Raw genomic sequence first — 17,724 nt, forward strand, 5'->3', positions numbered from 1 at the left:
TGTTCAGGGTCCTTTCTGGTTCCGTACAAATTTTAAGATTATTTGTTCTAGCTCTGTGTAGAACAGTGTATAGATTTTTCACCTCTTCGGTTATATTTATTCCTAGGTATTTTATGGTTTTTGTTGCAATTGTAAATGGGATCGATTCATTGATTTCTTTTTTTATTGCTTCATTTGAGAGGCAGCTGAGCCTCCCTGGGAATTTTCTTCACTGGCCATCTGAGAAGGTTCTGGGCCACAGGATGGGTAAAGCTTCGTTGGTGAATCCATCGAAAGCCAAGTCTCAGACCTGAAAGCCAAGTCAAGTCTCAGTCCTTCTAGACCTTTGGATTCCAGTGGAAAGTAATGGGCTCAAGTAGCTGCCAATTAGCCTGGAAAGAACGAGATAGCCCAGAAAGGGCGAGAAAAACGGAGGCTCCAACAAACCGTGGCGAGAGAAAAAGGACAAACCTCCTTTTGCTGCCATTTTAAATGGGATCGATTCGTTGATTTCTCTTTCTGTTGCTTCATTATTGTTGTATAGGATTGCAACCGATTTCTGTTGATTTTATATCCTGCAACTTTGCTGAATTCATGGATCCGTTCTAGCAGTTTTTTGGTGGAATCTTTTGGGTTTTCCATATACAGTATCATATCATGTGGGAAGAGTGAACGATTCACTTCCTCCTGGCTGATTTGGTTGCCTTTTATTCCTTTGTGTTGTCTGATTGCTGAAGCTAAAACTTCCAATACTATGTTGAGTAACAGTGGCAAGAGTGGATATCCGTGTCTTGTTCCTGACCTTAGGGGGAAAGCTCTCAGTTTTTCCCCATTGAGAATGATATTAGCATTGGGTCTTTCATATATGGCTTTTATGATCTCGAGGTATGCTCCTTCTATCCCTACTTTCTTGAGGGTTTTTATCAAGAAAGGATGCTGTCTTTTGTCAAATGCTTTCTCTGCATCTGTTGAGAGGATCATATGGTTCTTGTCCTTTTATTGATGTGATGTATCACATTGATTGTTTTGCACATATTGAACGAGCCCTGCATCCCAGGTATAAATCCCACTTGGTCATGGCGAATAATCTTTTTAATGTATTGTTGGATCCGGTCGGCTAATACCTTGCTGAGGTTTTTTGAATGCATGTTCATCAGGGAAATTGGTCTATAGTTCTCCTTTTTAGTGAGGTCTCTGTCTGGTTTTGGAATCAAGGTAATGCTGGCTTCATGTAAAGAGTTTGGAAGTTTTCCTTCCATTTTTATTTTTTGGAAAAGCTTCAAGAAAATAGGTGTTAACTCTTCCTTAAATGTTTGGTAGAATTCCCCTGGAAAGCCATCTGGCCCTGGACTCATTTTTTGGCAGATTTTTTATTACTAATTCAGTTTCTTTACTGGGTATGGGTATGTTCAAATTTTCTATTTCTTCCTGTTTCAGTTTTGGTAGTTTATATGTTTGTAAAAATTTGTCCATTTTTTCTAGGTTGCCCATTTTATTGGCGTATAATTACTCAAAATATTCTCTTATTAGTGAATGTATTTTGTATTGTTGGTTGTGATCTCTCCTCTTTCATTCCTTATTTATGTGGGCCCTTTCCTTTTTCTTTTTGATTAAACTGGCTAGGGTTTTATCAATTTTGTTAATTCTTTCAAAGAACCAGCTCCTGGTTTCATTCATCTGTTCTGGTTTTTTTAGTTTTGTTTTGTTTTGTTTTGTTTTGTTTTGTTTTGTTTTGTTGATATCATTGATTTTTGCTCTGGTCTTTATTAATTCCTGTCTTCTGCTGATTTTGGGTTTTATTTGCTGTTCTTTTTCCAGCTCCTTAAGGTGTAAGGTTAGGTTATGTATCTGAGATCTTTCTTCCTTCTTTAGGAAGTCCTGGATTGCTATATTCTTTCCTCTTATGACCGCCTTTGCTCTATCCCACAGTTTGGGCTGTGGTGTGATAATTTTCATTGGCTTCCATGTACTTTTTAATTTCCTCTTTAATTTCTTGATTAGCCCATTCATTCTTTAGTAGGATGTTCTTTGGTCTCCATGTATTTGTTACCTTTCCAAATTTTTTCTTGTGGTTGATTTTGAGTTTCATAGTGTTGTGGTCTGAAAATATGTACCGTATGATCTCGATCTTTTTGTACTTGTTGAGGACTGATTTGTGTCCCAGTGTGTGATCTATTCTGGAGAATGTTCCATGTGCACTCGAGAAGAATGTGTATTCTGCTTTAGGATGAAATGTTCTGAATATATCTGTTAAGTTGGTCCAGTGTGTCATTCAAAACCATTGTTTCCTTGTTAAGTTTCTGTTTATATGATCTCTCCATTGTTGTAAGTGGGGTGTTGAAGTCCCCTACTCTTACAGTATTATAATCAATGAATTTCTTATGTTTGTGATTAATTGATTTATATATTTGTTTTCCTTCACGTTTGGAACATTGATGTTTAATTGTTAGGTCTTCTTGGTGGATAGACCCCTTAATTATGATACAATACCCTTCTTCATCTCTTGTTACCATCTTTATTTTAAAATCTAGATAGTCTGATATAAGTGGGGCTACTCCGGCTTTCTTTTGGCGACCATTATCATGACAGATGGTTCTCCATCCCCTTATTTTCAAACTGAAGGTGTCTTTAGGTCCAAAGTGGGTCTCTTGTAAACAGCATATAGATGGATCTTGTTTTCTTATCTATTCTGTTACCCTATGTCTTTTGATTGGAGCATTTATACCATTGATGTTTAGAGTGAGTATTGAAAGATTTGAGTTTATTGCCATTATGTTGTGTGTAGAGTTGGAGTTCCTGGTCTCTGGTCCTTTTAGTCTTTGTTGCTTTGGTCTTTGTTTGTTTGTTTGTTTATCTTTTCTCCCCTCAGAGAGTCAGTCCCCCTTAAAATTTCTTTCAGGGCTTGTTAGGTGGTCACAAACTCCCTTAGTTTTTGTTTGGTGGGAGGCTTTTTTTTTTTTTTTTTTAAATTTTTTTTTTTTCAACGTTTATTTATTTTTGCGACAGAGAGAGACAGAGCATGAACAGGGGAGGGCCAGAGAGAGAGGGAGACACACAATCGGAAACAGGCTCCAGGCTCTGAGCCATCAGCCCAGAGCCTGAGGCGGGGCTCGAACTCACGGACCGCGAGATCGTGACCTGGCTGAAGTCGGACGCTTAACCGACTGCGCCACCCAGGCGCCCCTGGTGGGAGACTTTTAATCTCTCCTTCTGTTTTGAATGACAACCTTTCTGGATAAAGAATTCTTCGCTGCATATTTTTTCTGATTCAGCACATTGATTATATCCTGCCACTCCTTTCTGGCCTGCCACGTTTCTGTGGATAGGTCATGCTGTGAACCTGATCTGTCTTACCTTGTAGGTTAAGGACTGTTTTTTCCTTGCTGCGTTCATTATTCTTTCCTTGACTGAGTATTTGGTGAATTTGAGTATGAAATGTCTTGTTGATGGTCTGTTTTTGTTGAATCTTATGGGAGTCCTCTGTGCTTTCTGGATTTTGATGTCCAGGTTAAGAAAGTTTCTGCTATGATTTGCTCATACAAATTTTCTACCCCTATTTCTCTCTCTTCCTCTTCTGGAACCCCTATGATTCTGATGTTACTCCTTTTTAATGAGTCACTGATTTCTCTAATACTTAAGTCATGCTCTTTTGCCTTGGTATCCCTCTTTTTTTTTCTGCTTCATTATTCTCCAGAAGTTTGTCTTCTATATCGCTGATTCACTGCTCTGCCTCTTCCATTTCTGCCACTGTAGCATCCATTTGAGAATGCAGCTCAGTTATAGCATTTATTTCATCCTGAGTGGGGTTTACTTTAATCTCCGCAGAAAGGGATTCTAATCTATTTTGACTGCAGCTAGTGTTCTTATTGTGATTCTAAATTCTGGTTCAGACATCTTGCTTGTATCTCTGTTGGTTAAGTTCCTGGTTGTCATTTCTTCCTGGTGTTTCTTTTGGGGTGAATTCCTTCGTTTTGTAATTTTTTTTTTTTTTAATTTTTTTTTTTCAACGTTTATTTACTTTTGGGACAGAGAGAGACAGAGCATGAACGGGGGAGGGGCAGAGAGAGAGAGGGAGACACAGAATCGGAAACAGGCTCCAGGCTCTGAGCCATCAGCCCAGAGCCCGACGCGGGGCTCGAACTCACGGACCGCGAGATCGTGACCTGGCTGAAGTCGGACGCCCAACCGACTGCTCCACCCAGGCGCCCCTCGTTTTGTAATTTTGAAGGAAGAAAAGGAATTAATGAGGTAAAAAAATAAAATTAAAATTAAAAAATTAAGACAACACACACACACACACACACACAGAAAAAAATCAAATAAATAATGCTAGGTCCTAGGTGTGTTTTGTTCTGGGTGTTGATAGGGGCTTGATAGATTAGAGACAAAAGGGGAAAAAAGAAAAAAAAAAAAAGTTTGGAAATTTGAAAATGAACGCAGTGAAAGAGAATGAAATGATGGAATAAAAATAGGATTTTAAAAACTTACAAAGAAGTTTTAAAAAGTAGAAAAAAATGAAAAAAGTTGTTTTTAATAAAAAGTGAAAATAAACAAATTTTTTCTCTTTCTGTATTCAAGAAAAAAAGATTTAAAAAAAGAAAATTGAATAGATGTACCAGCAAACAGACGGTTTGAAATTACCTTGTTTTCCCCTGGAAGTCAAACTATGAAGGACTTTATAGTCTAAAACTATGCAGGCGTGGAGATTTGTGGTGTTCCTGAAGAGCGAGGTTGCCCCTGTTGGGCGGTGTTTAGTGTAACAGCTCTGTTCTCCACTAGATGGCGCTGCTTAGCTTGCTGGGGTGGATTTTTGTGGCACTTGTATAGGTGTGTATGCGCATGCGCGGGAGGGGTGAAAAGGGCGTCACCCAGCTACCCTGTTGCCAATACTGGAATTCTGCTCTCCCCGATCAGCTATCGCACACCCGTCCTTTGTCTCTGGCTTCCGTCCACTCCCCGCTTTTACACTGTCGGTGACCAAGCCGTCAGGTTGCCAGGTGGCACCTCCCTCCTGAGTTTTCTCTCAGATGTGGCTGTCTTTAACGACCCCTCACTTCTGAGGGACTGCCGCTTTGACCCGTTCTGACCCTCTGTGGGAGGGTCTCACTGAGCAATGGCCTGGAGCCAGCTGCACCCAGGAACATTCACCAGACCGTGCTGCTGCCAATGCCCAGGGATTGTGGCTGGGTGCCAGCCGGCCCCAGAAAAAGTTCACACGATCGTGTAGCAGCAGCGTCTCAAGGAATATGGAGAATCACAACACACATCTGGCACCAGGCTTCACCCTTAACCACCTTGTTCCAGCACCAGCGAATGTGGTTGTTCTCTGGGGTCCGCGGGGGTCTTTACCTGTGGGGGGCCACACAGCATCTACCAGATGTCCTTCCAGCAGGGGAACCGCCTCTCCCTGTGTGGCCCGAAGCCCCCCGGACTTCACTCTGCTCCTGCGGATTGGCGCTTCTCACCAGAGCACGGCCAGGTATTGAGCTGAGGAGTTTCAGACTCTGCGCTCCCCCTATTTATAGAGTCTTGATGGAATTTAAACCCTCTCCTTTCTCCTTTCTCCCTTTTTTAGTTCAGTCCCTGCGGCTGTTTCCACTTTTCCACTTTCTCTCCAGCTGCTTTTTTTTTGGGTGGGGGGTACTTTTCCTGTACTCTCCCCCTCGTCTCTGTCCTCTCTCCACAAGCAAAAACAGCTCCTTGCCCTCCGCAGCTTCTCTCTCCCCCAGTTCACCTCTCCATGCCGTGTATCTGCTGAGTTCTGTGGTTCAGATTGTGCAGATTGTTGTGTTAATCCTCAAATCAGTTTTCTAGGTGTGCAGGATGGTTTAGTGTTGATCTCTATCATGTTGTCTTTATAAAATTTGGTGTAAGAATTCAGTCTGCTATTTACAGGTATTCTCTTAAGTGGAAGCACACAGGTTGTTAGTGTCAAATCTTTTGAAAGATGATGGAAACTGAGCAGTGTCACAGCAAGAATTAAGTTTTCAGGTTTAGTGGGACCCTATTATGGAAGAGTGTTGTCTCTGCGCATTACCAGTGCGGGGTCCACTGGTAACCTTTGTGAACTGAGGGAAAATGCTGGCACGTTGCTTCTCCTGTCTCCCTGCAATCACTACAAAATGAGAAGGGCTTGATTGAAAACAAAAGGAGTGTAATAATATTTGTAAAACCTTGTATAATAAAATTTTATAAATGGTAACACATGCAGCCTGGTACTGCATTAAGGTTTCAGGGAGCCGGTGCGCTCTACTGATCACTTTGCATTTGAAAGTGCCGTAGGCGGGGCGCCTGGGGGGCTCAGTCGGTAAGCAGCCTGGTTAAGCATCTGACTTCAGCTCAGGTCATGATCTGGTTTGTGAGTTCGAGCCCTGTGTCAGGCTCTGAGCTGTCAGCACAGAGCCTGGAACCTGCTTCAGATTCTGTGCCTCCTTCTCTTTGCCCCTCTCCTGCTCACACTTTGTCTCTCCAAAATGAATAAACGTCAAAAAAAAAAAAAATGCAGTAGGAGATGCTGAGGAAACAACTTACCAAAGAGGAAATCTTTATTACATAGAAAAACAGTGCTTAGAAATGTGCAGTACATTATATACCCTTTAAAACACGTAATTCAAAAAGGCTGAATGTGGCTACCTTAGAAAAGAGAATACATTGTGAAACAGCAAAATATTTCAATGAATTACTGTATAGTGATTTCACACATGTTTTTCTTTCACTTCTAAACACTTTGTCAGGATAAGAGCAGGGAAACACTTTATCAGGATAGGATAAGGGAAGAGATCTAGTCTTTTTGAAAGATGAGTAAAAAGGAGTTGAGTGCATTTTAAAAACGCTTTTGAGCAGCTGCTGTATGTGTAGGGTCCATGTTAAGGAATTAATCTTAAAAAAGAACTTCCTCCAAGCAATTTACAGAGAAGTAAATGCCAAGTAACAACATCATAAGACAAAAGTAATCTGTGATGATGAGGTATCAAAAAAAAAAAAGGTTCAGATTTCATTCATTAAGGAACTTCTTCATGCACTAACAGAACTTCTTACAAGGCACTGGCAGGGGTCCTATTTCAAGGTTTGGATAACACTGATGGTTTCAGAAACATGTTTTAACAAACAACAAGTGATTTTGTTGTGGATGGTCCTCGGACCGCATTTTGCAAAGCATTGGACAAGGCCTCAGTTTTCTGAGAAACTTTTGAAGACAGTAGGGATAGTTTCATGGGTGAGGTGGCAGGTGGAAAAACCTTTAAGGTTGAGAAGAGTTGAAGACATCATGAGGAAAAGACAAAGGGAAGAAAGCCTGGGATATATTTAAAAGTTTGTTTAAAAGTCTTAAAAATAGTTACATTTCTGTTATTATGGATGGGGACTATCACATCCTTTGTTGATGTCTTCTTCCATGTGGAGGAGACACCCTCAGCCCAGCACTAATGGCCTCTTGGCTGTTCTAAAGTTTTCTGCCCAGCGAGGTAGTGACTTACCTAATGATTTTGGGGAGAACACCTTGCCTGCCTGCACAGTACATATACTTTTGATGACTATTCTCATACTGAAACTGTAAAGAACAGGGAAGTATTGATGAAGAACAGGAGGAGGAAGGGATGGAGGCAGAGCAGGGAAAAGGCCTGTGTTTTGGGGAACGTAACATCTAAAACTCCAATTTGTGCTGCATGGGTCAGTATGTTAAGAAATAAAGCAGGAATGAAACTTGAGTGAACATGGTATACAGGTGGAGCAGCTTTGGGTGGTCAGAGCTCGTGGTTTTCGAGCTCAGACTTTATTACATCCACAGGGAGTTTGGATCTTGGCAGTTTGTAGAGGTTTATACTGGTCATTAATTTGATACACACACACACACACACACACACACACACACACACACATATGTATGTATACTTGCAGTAGGCTTTTAATTGTTACCATTTTGGCAAGATAAGTTAAGCCTTAAGGCACATGGGATTTTGATCTGAAGTTCAGGGTAGGGTTGTCTACACCACACTGGTTATTTCTACAGAGGCAGGGTGCAATACTGAGAAGTGCACAGGCATCAACAAAGCAGGGTAGAAGGTGGGCGTGGTGGAAACACACAGGCTTCTGCAAAGGCAAGGAATGTGGGAGCGGGCTCACTCAAAACCTGGCCTCCTGGATAGTGTCAGCTGATATCAGCCAAGATGAGGCTCAGTGAGCTACTGGCTCTGCTGGCGTTAAAGGCATTGGCAAGTAGAGGCCGCATCAGGGTGCAGTCTATTGCAGCTTGACCCTGAACTACATTGAAACTCATGAACATTAGGGACCTCAGCAGAAGCTGCAGAGACACTAGATAGACACTGCATTTAGGATTTAATGATAGAAAAAATATAGCTGTGCACAACATTAATGACTATATCAGTATTTGCTGCTCTTAAACTTCAAGGCAGAGGGCCTTGTGTGCAGTACAGACTTCTACATCCCCATAGCTTATTTTACAACTGGAAGTTTGTACCTTTTGACTCCATTCACCCCCCACCACCTGCCACTTGATTTAATATCGTTTATAAATGGATTTTGAAAATGACAAAGGCATCCACTTTTATTGTGCCTGTTGGAAACACAGACATGAAAGCGATCCATTACATATTTTATCTTCCCAAGTAGTAAAGGTAATAACCCTGACTGAAGCCTGTACTGTGGCAAAAGACAGAAGATAAAACAAGAGTAGATATGGTTTTGGAATTGTTTGTGACTTTGAAATGCTATGAAACCTGAAGGATTTATGACATCAAATATTTTTACTAGTGGTGAGAAAGTTACCTATGACTTAGTGGAAGCTATTCAAGACTCACAAAGAAACAGTGGTTATGAATGTAGAAGTACATAGGCAGACCAAAGGCCAATGTCAATGCCCTCGTAGAGCTGCACACTAAATGAGCTTTTACCAACCCAGCCAAATGAGATGCCTCTAAGTTGATGTGTCTCCCCACCAAACATTCAGACAGATAATTTTCCCAATTTAAGCAGGCTAAGGTTGACTCACAGCATCTACATCAACCTTCTGAAAGACAGAATTGGCCACCAGAGGGATGGAAGCCAGAAGTCCACTATCAAGGTGTTGCAAGGGCTATGCTCCCTGAGAAGGCACTAGGGAATGATCTGTCCCAGCTCTCTTCTAGCTCTGGTAGTTCCTTGGCTTGAGCCAACATAACACCAATCTTCACATGCTGTTCTGTCTGTGTGGCTATCTCTGTGTCCAAATTTCCTTTTTTTTTATAAGGACACTGATTATATTGTAGTAGGATTCACCCTAATTATCTCATTTTACCTTATTACCTCTGTAAAGACCCTATCTCCAACTAAGGCTGCATTCTGAGGTCCTGAGGATTAGAACTCCAATGTATCATTTTTAGGGGAACACAATTCAACCCATTACATACATTATCATGAAAATGCTTTACAACATTATTGGGACACCATTTCTATTCCTTCTATGGGTTCATGTGTCAATGTGAATTTCCACTCACATGATACCTTAAACTGAGGCTAAGTCAAAAATGTCTCTAGGGGCCCCTGGATGGCTCATTCGATTAAGTGACCAGCTCTTGATTTGGGCTCAGGTCATGATCTTACAGAGCTGCATCGGGCTCTGTGCTGCCAGCATGGAGCCTGCTTGGGATTCTCTGTCTCCTTCTTTCTCTGCCCCTCCCACATGCATGTGCTCTCTCTCTCTCTCTCTCTCAAAAATAAAACTTTAAAGAAAAAAATTCTCTAGAAGCACACAATTTCAAAAAGCAGTCTGAACCAAAGATGATAATGGATGTGAAGCCCATGCCTGAAATTGACGAAATACGACATAGCACAATGATTTTTTTTAATCTTTCTCTTTTTGTAATTATTGTCCTGGTATTTGGTTATTTAACCCAAATATCATGAGATTGTTTTCTTTCAGCATAGTTGAGTTTATCATATTCAGTTCTTGGTATATTCAAAATACATGGTTACCGGGCACCTGGGTGGCTCAATTGGTTGAGCGTCTGACTCTTGGTATCAGCTCAGGTTGTGATCTCACAGTTTTGTTAGTTCGAGCTCTGTGTTGGGCACTGTGCTGACGGTGAAGGACCTGCTTGGGATTCTCTGTCCCCCTCTCTCTCTGCCCCTCCCCACTTGTGCTGTCTCTCAAAATAAATAAACAAACAAACAAAAAAAAACATGGCTAACAATTTACCTGTGCATTTCCAATAGCTATAAATAAAAAGTTGGTTGGGTCTATGAGAACTTCTGTTTACATACAGAAAGTCTCCATGCTACCATGGGATTATCCTTATAATTCCAGTTACTATGCATAGGCACCAGTAATTGCTGTGGTCCCAGATGGCCATATCCACATGAAGTTTGTGAAGCCCTTCCTGTTATTCTCTGTAGAGGCCAGTTTACCTAGTCAAAATCCACACAGGTCCTGATCCCATGGGTCATGAGTGGGGACAGCCTTCCCTCAAGGAATTTGACAAAAGACCTAACTAAAAATAAGTAATAGACCATAAAACATGACCCACAAGGAATGAAATGGCCATAGACCACCCCTCATACAATGGAAATGAACCAATCAGGAATGGACAACCCAGCACCTAGAGTTATCAAACCAATACCAGTAGGACCTGAGAAGGAACAAGGGGGAAGGGAAGGGGGTGGGGGGTGACTAGAACCTTATAAAACAAAGACCCTTGCCTATTATCTTAGGCATTCACTTTTGAATGTCCCCTCTATGTAAATAGCTTTCATACTATTCTTTTAACTTTATAGTTTAATAAACTTTTGCCTGCTGCTTAAAAAAAATAAATAAAAACAATAGAGAATGGTTATCACAAACACTTTCAGTGTGTGTCACTTTTGGTAATGTTCAGGAGATGAAAAATAACATAAAAATAACAGGAAAATAATATAAATATTTGTCATTACTGCAAATTTCTTAAGGCTTGATTTTTTAGTATCTCCTTCCTATATTGCATTTGTGGAACTAGAGCTTATTAGATGTTGCCTGTTAATTGCTTAGGCTGAGTAATTTAGCTTACCTTATTATCAACTTTGCAGACTGTACAGAGTCCATTAGAGATGGCAAAGCAACATTCCATTGGCTCAAAAAAGGTCATCACTGGTTGTTTCAAATTCTACTTGTGGTTGTGTTTATAGTAATGCAGTATAGTCATGTAGGGCTCAAAATGTTATCTTAGTGGACCAGTTCTGTTACTGAACCTCTGATACATAGAGACATTCATATGACAATTCTATGCCAGAGTAAACAAATTATGGTCAAAGCTTGTCCTCTGAGGTGAAGGAATAACCACAAGAAGAGACTGATGAATTTTGGCCTCTTGGGCACACCTCATACAAAGCAGAGACACCCAAGTGCCATAATTCTAAAGTAGCAAAATCACATACAAAGCAGTGGTGCTTAGATGGTATAATCCTAAAATGGGCATTATACAAACACTCCAACTATCTCAGTGCTTACTTAACCCAGATCTACTTATCTAATGGACATTACTCACAGACCTTGTTTTCCTAATATGGAACAGAGAGAGCTCACAGTCTTGTGATTATAGAAGACTAGTCCATTTCTCCCCCACCCCAAACTTTTTTTATGAGAACCTCCTGGGTTTGGTCTGCAATTATGTATATATAATTTTATTACTATATATTATATATACTATGTATATAATATTTATACAACAGAAATAGAGAAACTAGTAGAAGGAAATAACGGGTTGAAAAATGTTGAGTTTGTTCAATTTATATCTGAGTAGACCTCAAATTATCTGTTCACTACAGTGGAGAAAGTCAAGTGGATCTTCAATACCATCCATTCCCTCTCACCATCCTTAGGAAAAAGTCTTTTGGAAATTCTTCTTGAGTTAATTACCATGGCAGGAGGTTTTGAAGGTTACTTTTTGTGTTTTAAATGTAGATTAAAATCTGAATTCATTAGGGGCGCCTGGGTGGCGCAGTCGGTTAAGCGTCCGACTTCAACCAGGTCACGATCTCACGGTCCGTGAGTTCGAGCCCCGCGTCAGGCTCTGGGCTGATGGCTCAGAGCCTGGAGCCTGTTTCCGATTCTGTGTCTCCCTCTCTCTGCCCCTCGCCCGTTCATGCTCTGTCTCTCTCTGTCCCAAAAATAAATAAACGTTGAAAAAAAAAATCTGAATTCATTAAAAAACATTAGCATATTTGTGTGACTTGTATTTTATGCTTGCATATCTAGAAGAGTTATTTGGATTTCTTTTGTTCTAATCTATGTATAATTTGGCATAATATCAAATGTATCATCTTAAATTTAAAATTTTTTTTTCCAACGTTTATTTATTTTTGGGACAGAGAGAGACAGAGCATGAACGGGGGAGGGGCAGAGAGAGAGGGAGACACAGAATCGGAAACAGGCTCCAGGCTCTGAGCCATCAGCCCAGAGCCCCACGCGGGGCTCGAACTCCCGGACCGCGAGATCGTGACCTGGCTGAAGTCGGACGCTTAACCGACTGCGCCACCCAGGCACCCCTGTATCATCTTAAATTTTAAATAGTCACAATAACTGTTTGCCTTTGTAAAAAGTGGAAAACTGCTAAATTCATCCATTACATTCTTACCCCCATTTCCAAGCAAATTTACTTTTTGTATACTTTATAACAAATTAATTTTAAAAATCTAAGTTTTTTAAGTAAACTCTATGGCCAACGTGGGGCTTCAACTCATGACCCTGAGTTCAAGAGTTGCATGCTCTACCGACTGAACCAGCCAGGTGCCCCCTAAAATCTAAGTTTTAATCAGAGAAGAGAGGTTAAAATTTATGCAACCCATGTTTAGCCCTTTAAAAAATTTTTGAGATGTATTCTGTATTATGAATTACCACAATTTACAATCTTCAACATTTATATATTCTTCTTCATAGGATATATAATCTGTCATCAACTCTTAAGACTTACATTCTTTGATTTTATACTAATGTTTTTACATTAGTGGCTTAATAGGTGAGCCATCCACATGAGTCATGACGACAACTCTTCAGTGTACATAGAGGTTTTGGCAATAATGGAATATGTACTTTTCTAGAAATTAGAAACCACTCATCTAGTGTGAAAGGAAAGAATTATTCTTTGCTATTAATTGAAATAGTTTAAGAGTTTGCAGTATTTTGCTGTCCCAATAATAACTAAAACCGAGAAACATTAATGATTAATGTAAAGTGTATAGGGACAAATTATGCTTGGATTATTCACTTACGCAATTGCAATTTGACTAAGGATGGCATTTATTTATATTTACAGTTGTGATCACAAATTATTATTGTTTTGCCACTTTCAAAAAAGTATTAAAGAATATGTGAACAAGCTTAAATGTTCTATCCTACCTTGGTACACACTGCAGCTGACAAATTCAGAGCTTGGCTTCTGACACTGTGGGAATGGGCCAAATTACTTCTGGTTTAGACACTGAAATAGTAATAAATACTACTACTAGGCCTTTCTAAAACTGGCTCAATTAACTGCACTCAGGTACATTTATTTCATCTAGATTTCATGAAGACACATTCTAAATATAATTTATAAATGAGAACATATGAAGTAAATGCTTAATTATTTATTCAAGGTCACACAACAATTTGGTGTCTGAGCTTAAACAAAAACTCAATTTCCTAACATTTGCCTCAAGCTGCTATGTGGATAACTCTAGAAATTCCATCTGTGAAATTTCAATCAAGACAGATGTATTTAAACCCTTTGAAAGCTTTGCTTGCTATGTAAATTCCACATTGCAGACTGATTATTATATAGTCATTCACAGTGGTCTTTTTTTTTTTTTTTTTGACAGTACATGCTGGCACAGCATTTGACACCCTTTAGAGTAACTATGACACATACACATTCAAATACATTAACATCCGGTCTTAACTGACTCTTCTAGGTTGACCAATATGATCTCCCCAGAATGCAGTGATCCTTTAGCTAGCAATATCGAGAACAGTAAGCTTTCCTAGTTCTCTCCCCCATTTAAAATTTTTCTTGTTAAAAAAAAATAACAGCATCTAACGTATCTACAGGTGTCCATCTAACATTCCATGTTTGAGATTTTGGAATCACTGGAAAAGAAAGGAGAGATCAGAAAAAGATTTAAGAACAATCAAATATTTACGTGGAAATTAATCACACTTCTATTTACAAGCTATGTGACTGCAAAATGACTTACCATCTCTGTGCCCCAGTTTATCTATCATTAAAATGAACATGATAATATAGGGTCCTAACTCATTTTCCAAATCCTTGAGTCCAAGAGTGCTTCAGATTCAGAATGTTTTAAATATGTAATTCAGTGCAAACACCATATATTTACATAACAGTCACAGCAGGGTCTCAAGCAGCATATTAAAATATTAAAATTGCTGCAGTAAAATGAATATTCAAACTAAGAGATGATTCAAGAATATAAATAGCCTCATATCAATTCAGGTCAGATTTTTGCCTATGTGAAAAAAAAAACAAAAAAAACAGAACAAACAAAACCCCAAAGTTTTCAGAGACTTTTGCCTCTTAAAACTGTAGGTAAAAAGATCATTAGCCTGAAATAATGCATCCATAATAGGGTAACTTAAGTGGATAACTAAATTCTTTCATGCTTTTTAATGACCAAAAATGATAAAAGCATTGGAGAAAAATATATATGTTGTCAATAAAAGTAAATATGTTGTCATAATTGCAATTATCTACCTATAATATTTTAGATATTAATCACATTATATTCTGTGTCAGTAATATCTAATAATTTTTACGTTGCCAAATTGAAAATCATGCCTGACTGTTTTGTGTCACAGGATGTAAACCCATTCAATTACTAATGGCAGTTATAGCCATTAAGAAACCTTGGGGTGCCTGGGTGGCTCAGTCGGTTAAAGCATCCGACTTTGGCTCAGGTCATGCATAATCTTGCTGTTCAGAGTTCAAGCCCCATGTCAGGCTCTGTGCTGACAGCTCAGAACCTGGAGCCTGTTTCAGATTCTATGTCTCTCTCTCTGTCTCTCTCTCTCTCTGCCCCTCCCCCACTTGCACTCTCTGTCTCTCTCAAAAATAAATAAACATTAAAAAAATTAAAAAAAAACCATAAAAAAATTCTCAAATGACACTTTATGAGTGCTGGATCCCTTACTGATAAAACCTGCCAATTTTGAATTATCCACTCTTATTTCTTTATCCCTGAAAACTTTTGACACTTTTGCTACCCAAAAAAATGAGATTTTAAGCATAGGATATGAATTAGAATTATCTTCCCTAAATTTAATTACAGAGACTTAAGTAGGCCAGTGCTAATACCACTTTAAAAAAGCAAAAGTGTATGGAGTGCCTGGGTGGCTCAGTGGGTTAAGTGACTGACTTCAGCTCAGGTCATGATCTCATGGTTTTTGAGTTTGAGCCCCATGTCAGGCTCTGTGCTGACAGCTCAGAGCCAGCTTCCAATTTTGTGTCTCCCTCTCTCTCTGGCCCTCTCCCACTCACACACACTCTCTCTCTTTCAAAAAAAAAATATATTAAGAAAAAAAAAGTAAAATCGTAAGGGTGTCTATGTGGCTCAGTCAATTGGGCATCTGACTCTTGATTTCCACTTGTCTTGATCCCAGAGTCTTAGGATCAGGCTTCATGCTGACCATGGAACCACCTTGAGATTCTCACTCTCTCTCCCTCTTCCCCTCTCCCCCACTCACGCTTTCTCTCTCTCTCTCTCTCAAAAGATTTTTTTTAAAGTAAAAATGTAATTTCTCCTGAAGTTCATATTCAAATGTAGATTTATAAACATATTTTTATATCTATATAAACTAAGAGCTCAGACATTTTAAACTTTTAGAACTACTTTACTAAATGTTGAACATACTTTTTTCCCTCTCATAATTACCAGATATTTTCATGTGAAACATAGGTTGGTATTTTGAGGCCAATTAAAAGCAAACTAGTAATTTGAGGTAATGAAAGATATAAATGTTAGAAAAACAGATAGATACTGAGATTCTATTCTCCTGACACATATGTAAGAAGTAAATTAATATCATCATTGTTATTACAGTTACCTGGCACTGTGCTCAGAAATTTACAAATACTATCTCATTTAATCCCAATGAACTTTATGATTCCATCCAACCCTATGATTGGCTAATATCATAACATGATGATAAAAACAGTAAAAATAAATAAAACTTTAAAAAAACAAATACAGAAATATGAATTTAGTACAATTGTTTTATTTATTTTTTGTAACTGTATTTATTTTGAGAGTGAGAGAGAGAGTGAGCACACACAAGCAGAGGAGGGGCAGAGAGAGAATCCCAAACAGGCTCCGTGCTGTCAGTGCAGAACCCAGCATGAGGCTCTATCTCAGGAACCATGAGCTCATGACCTGAGCCTAATCAAGAGCCTGACGTGTAACTGACCGAGTCACCTAGGCACCCCTGTGTCAAACATTTTCAAAATTAGTATTCCAGTTGATTCAAGTATCTCATTTCCAAATAGGTATGATATTCATTACTTGCTTAACGAGAGTTTCTTTTAAGCCAGTGACTCATTTTATAATTACAAAAATGAAAAATAAAAGATATTACAAAATGATCAACTAACATGTCTTTCCAAAGAAATTCTAGTAAAGAATAGTTATATTTACTTGTCTTTTCTTATCTTCAGTATCAAATATATACACAAAAGCATTCTCTCATCTGGTGGCCAACAAAATTGTGTACATTATTTAGTATTCTGCTGGAGAACAAGTTGAGTAGCAGTATATTTAAAAAATGTATATGTATATGAATATTATATTTTTATAAATATTAGAGTCATATGAAAATACAGATTTTTAAGAAAGGAAAACTATGTGGAATTATGAACTATTAATATATTGCTATACATCTCCCCAATATAGTATTTTATATTTCTCTACCTATATTACAGATATATTTTTACATCATTAAATGGTCTGATAAGTCAGCATTCTAATGGTTTATAGCTGAATATATTTTAATATTGAACCATCATAATATTTTAATTAATTGAGATACTGACTTTTAGATTATGACTACCCTAAATAAAAAAACAATGTAATGGAATTTGTGTATTTAAATCTTTAAAAAAAATTTTGGATGAATTTTTCTTTACAGATATCTGTTTTATACGAAATATCCATACAGAAATTCATACCACATTTTCCTGTTAAACTAAACTAAATATTTGGCAAATTTTGACATATTAGCTATAATCATTAGCTATTTATCAGGTAAATAATGCAAAGTATTCTTTTTTGAGATTTAAAAAAAATTATCAGGGTGCCTGGGTGGCTCAGTCAGTTAGGCTTCCGACTTTAGCTCAGGTCATGATCTCATGGTTCGTGAGCTTGAGCCCTGAATTGGGGGCTCTGTGCTGACAGCTCAGAGCCTGGAGCCTGCTTCGCACTCTGTCTGTCTCTCTCTCTGCCCTTCCCCTGTTCATGCTCTCTCTCTGTCTCCCTCTGTCTCTCAAAAATAAGTAAATGTTAATTTTTTTTTAATTTTCTAGGATCACACTAAACAATTTTAGTGGAAAGAAAATGTAAAAAAATAGTATTATATATCTCAGTTTTGAAAAAGACTATATATTTTGCCCTACTCCTTCTTTTTTTTTTTTAAATGTTTATTTTCAAGAGAGAGAGGGTGAACCGAGGAGGGGCAGAAAGAGAAGGGGACAGAAGATCTGAAACAGGCTCTGTGCTGACAGTAGAGAGCCT

Source organism: Herpailurus yagouaroundi, unplaced genomic scaffold (assembly GCF_014898765.1).
Source record: "Herpailurus yagouaroundi ecotype Mexico unplaced genomic scaffold, PumYag 182, whole genome shotgun sequence".
NCBI classification, from domain to species: Eukaryota; Metazoa; Chordata; class Mammalia; order Carnivora; family Felidae; genus Herpailurus; species Herpailurus yagouaroundi.